We start from the raw sequence: 4,921 nt of genomic DNA, 5'->3' as shown, positions 1-4,921 counted from the left end.
GGTGCCTTGTAGACTTAGTTAAAGGCACCATTTTAGGGCCAGGCAGCTCGTAGTGTAACTCCGTTGCGGTATATTATAATGTTATAAGCAAAGACACAATTACAGATCTTACTGTCTAATGGGTAATATTGATTGCCGCTTGCTTAGCGTACCGACATAAAGGTATATCCCAGAAAGTGCAGCATCTCCACGTCGCAGTGAGGGATCCAGCCTCACGATATTGTTGGGACGCCTTTCTCAGATCGCGTCAGAATCGGCACCGATTATCAGATGAATAAGGTGCCTCCCTCTGTGTTCTTCATTCAAGAATCACATTTGCTAAAAGAGGAATGGATATCGATTTTAATAAATCAAACCTGGCTAGAACACTGTATTTGTGCAACCCAAACGTGTATAATAAAAGGGGTTGCTCTTCTGTTTAAAAAAACCTGCTTAAACTATGCTTGGCGATTGCACCGTCGACCCCCTAGGCAGGTGGGCGATCGCCAGGGCTAAAATCAATAGTTCTTGACTGACTTTTGTAGGGTATTATGGACCAAACCTAGATGACCCAGCTTCAATATATAATCTACTCCTTCAATTAACTAATATAAATGACCCTATTATATTTGGGGGGTGATTTTACTTGGTTTTGGATCCCAGCTAAGACTCAACCTCAAGTAGAGCAGTGGTAAAAACCAAAATATGAGAGTTGCCTTGAAGCAGTTGATGTCAGATATAGGTCTTTTAGATATTTGGAGAGAGATGAGTTACATGACAAGGACAACTGGAGGAATTTTTACCTTCCATAACAAGAAGTGTGGTCACTGTTCCAGAATTGATTTGTTTCTGGTTGATGTTGCTATATGTAAAAATACCATTAAGGTTAGCCATGTTCCGTAACATATGTCTGACAACTCTGCGGTAGTCCTAGCAATTGCTATGGCTAAGGGTCCGCCCTCTCGTAGATGGACTATAAATCGTACACTACTTTTAGAAACTACAGTAATCGAAAAAATTAAAAACAGCAACTAAAGAATTCTTTGATTTCAACCTCAACTCAGCTTCCCTCCATGTGGTATGGGATTCGCATAAGGCATATCTAAGAGGTATTTTAACAACTATTTCCATTGCCCAAACCAAGAGAGTGAGGGAGGAAATTAGAAAGTTAGAAGCAGATGTACATACCTATCAGGAGGAATTAGAAAAAGCTTCAGGGAATCCAAATACTATAAGAAATTTAACTGCTGCAAAACAAAAGCTCGCAGACTATCTAGAAGTAATAATTTACAGAAAATGGGAAGCCAGCAGTCTAGCTTATCACAAATATGGGGAGAGGTGCGGCAACTCCTCGTGTGGAGAACCAAAGATGATCAGGCTAGAAATTGGATAAAGGATCTCCAATGCTCAAACACCCGTTACATCATTACGGATGATTCTGGGATCGAGGAGGCTGTTCAGTTTTTTCAAAATCTATATACATAAGAGACGGTATTAGATGAAGTCTACATGGATGATTTTCTCTCAGAGTTGGATCTCCCTCTTCTTCAAAGTAATGAAAAAAGTCAACTAAACCGTCTCATAACCTTGGAGGAGGTCGTTCAAACTATCAGCACTTTAAAAAAGGAGAAAGCTACCATCCCTGACTCTATTCCAAATGAGATTCATGTTATTCTAAAGGAAGATCTTGCCCCTTTTCATTTTCAATTGTTTAATTCAGCTTTTATAGAGGGTCAAGACCTCCCCGTGTCATGGGAAGAAGCCACCATAACTATTTAACTAAAAACCAAATAAGAACCCGAGATCCTGTGAGGCCTATTTCGCTTTTAAATAGCTACCATAAATTATACACCTTGTGTTGGACGGCCCTTTTGGCAAGTTTACCCCTGAACTTTTTGCCTGTTAATATGATAGTGGTAGTGATTTCTGGTCTCTGCGCACTTTAGCACTGTGGCCCAGTGTAAAGTGCGTGCGCTATCTGAGCGCATGTGATGAGATTGGCCTGCCCTCCCATAGGAATGCATGGGGAATATGTGTGTCCATGGTAGTTACTGAAGTGTCGGGAGTGCAGGGGCGAGTTTGGTATGTGCGAACTCGTGAGATTAAATGCTGTGGGATGGTGTGCGCAGATTTAATGTGACAGTGGAGAAGTGCCACTTTTAGAAGTTGGCATTTCTGTGTGCAGTGAATGTGAATTGACTATCTGGCTTGTGCTTGACAGGAGCTGGCTGGTGTGCTTGGCTCCAGGAGTCAGAATGGGTCTGCCCAGTGGTGAATGGGGAGATCTGCATGTAGATGGAAGGGAGGAGTTGCACCTGGGACCTGAATAGGGCTGTGCCTTCCCTCCACAATGCTGGCTCCACCCCTGTGGTGCTTCTGATATCCCTGGCCTGTCCTGTAAATAAGGAGAGGGGCTGAGCAAAACAAAGTGCTCCAAAACGAGTTGCATCTGGTTCTCCCCTTGCCTGCACCTTTGAGACAAAGGATGTTGTGTATAAAAGAGGGGGCTGTGACCCCAAGAAAATGTGCTTGTTTTGCAACTTAAAACTACTAGGGGGGTGCTGCTGCTGGGGCCCACGGGAAGGTTTGCCTCCCTGGGCCCTGCCCTGCCCCAGGGTGCCTGGAGGACTTCTTGGGACCCTCCTACTTTGATTCATTATCTTCAGGACCCCAGAGAGACTTTTGGGGGCTGCCCCAGCACCTTGTGAGCGCTGACTTCGTTTTTGGGGCACCTAGCTCCTCCTGCGCTGCATTTCCCTGAGGGAGCGCTTTGTTTTGGCCCGGCAGCGCTGAGCTGCCCTGTGCCCTGAGGGAATCCCCGGCGTAGAGATTCCCCCGAAATTACTTAACTGCGGGTGCCCACCCGCTTATTTTTATTGTTGTCAAGCAGGTGCCCACCCTGCATTCTGGCCGCTTTTTTTACCTAATTACGGCCACCTCGCTTATTTAATTGTTTTAGTGCACGGGTGCCCACCCCGTGACTTTGCCCACATTCTTTACTCTAATCCCGAGCGGGTGCCCACCCCGCGTTTCACCGCCCCAGCCCGCGGCAAAACAGGAAGTCAGGCATCGTAGGCGGACGGGACTTCCGCTTTCAAAAGGAAGTCCCGTGCCCGCCGCCAGAAGGGAAGCAGCACGAGGGTTGCGGGGCTACCCTGAGCTGGGGGGAGCCCCAGACGAAGAGTTAGCCCGGAGCCTTGAAGGCTCCACATCCCGAGTCCTGGTCCTGAGATGGGGGACCGGGTGAAGACTGGCACTGTAAAGGCGGGGCTCTCGTGAGGAGAGAGAGCCCCACAAGCACTGCCGCAGGTGAAGAGGAGACCGGAGCCGACAGACGAGGATTCCCCCCGCACAAGAGCCCCAGTGAGTGAGGGCTGGGCAGTGGGGGGGCACGGCTGCATCCTTTCCCGAGTGGTCCCCGCCTGATAGAGAGCTCGCTCCACCGAAGAAGGCACAGAGTCAGAGTGGCCCCGTGTGGCCAGTGGCTCCACCGATGGCCATCTTTTGTTTCAAGGGCCCCGTGGGGGTCCTGAGGTCTCGGGGGCCCGTGTTCTCCCAGAGCCAGTGCGCTCCAATGTTTGGGGGCCTGGTTGTCCTTAGAGCCCTGATGGCTCCCACAATTGGCCATACTTGCGTTTCTGGGCCCTGAGGGGCCCAGGCTATATTATTCAGGGGCCAGTTCTTCTCCTTGAGAGGCCCCCATCATTTAAGGAGCCAGTGTGCTCCCTGGGGCATGATTGACTTTAGAGCCTAGAGGGCTTCAACCTGTGTCACATTCGTTCTGTGGGCCAGTGAGAGCCCCAGCCGCATTTGCTAACTTTTCCAGCTGCCCAGCAAGTAGCGCGCAGCTGCACCGTTTAGGCGCAATTCTTGTGAGAGTCCCTGAGAGGGACAGAAGTGGCACAGAGGTGCCAGGCTCTCACAATTGGCCATACTTGCGTTTCTGGGCCCTGAGGGGCCCAGGCTATATTATTCAGGGGCCAGTTCTTCCCCTTGAGAGCCCCCATCATTTAAGGAGCCAGTGTGCTCCCAGGGGCATAATTGACTTTAGAGCCTAGAGGGCTTCAACCTTTGGCACATTCGTTCTGTGGGCCAGTGTGAGCCCCTGCCGCATTTGCTAACTTTTCCAGCTGCCCAGCAAGTAGCGGGCAGCTGCACCGTTTAGGCGCAATTCTTGTGAGAGACCCTGAGAGGGACAGAAGTGGCACAGAGGTGTCAGGCCTTCCACAGCTGTGGAGCAGTTAGTGCCAGCTGCATCGTTTAGGCCTCCCAGTTATTGTTCTCAGCTGCCCAGCAAGTAGTGGGCAGCTGCAACGTTTAGGTTTTGAGCAGTGGCGCACCCTTGACCTTTGCTGCTTAGGCAGCAGCCCTGACTTTATGGACATAGGGCATTTGAGCCCCCTTTTCTGAGATGGCCAATGGGCCTGGGGGATGGTTACATTGATAGGGTGCACGGCCCTAATGTGATTTATGTGCTAATGCTTTTGGGTGCTAGGAAATGTATTGTGTATAGTATGTTTTACGCACCCTGTATTGATACCTTAAATATGGTTAATGATTATGAGGTTGTTTTACCTATTTTGGTTTGTGTTCAGGAGATTATACTTCCCTGTCTGATTTACGCCCCTAGTGTAATTTTTACTTAGGTGGTTAGGGTCTAATGTATTTAGACTTGTGGGATACTGTGCATGATGTAGTTTGTGTCACAAACTGTTGCAAAGTACAGTGATTACCAGTGTTTACTGGTTGTACGTTCTATGACCTATTTTTCTTGTACATTTTATGACCTAGTTTACTTTTACAAAGTTCACTCTGTGATGGTTCTGACAGTGGTCCATGTGGCCCTGTCAGGTGTACATAATCCCTTGTAAATATTGCCCTGTGCCAGTTGGCACAGTGTACATAATGTGTTTACTATTCTAATGTGCTTGGAGAATACAAA

Source organism: Lissotriton helveticus, chromosome 2_1, assembly GCF_964261635.1.
Source record: "Lissotriton helveticus chromosome 2_1, aLisHel1.1, whole genome shotgun sequence".
NCBI classification, from domain to species: domain Eukaryota; kingdom Metazoa; phylum Chordata; class Amphibia; order Caudata; family Salamandridae; genus Lissotriton; species Lissotriton helveticus.
The sequence above is the reverse complement of the archived record's forward strand: the minus strand, read 5'-3'. Positions refer to the sequence as shown.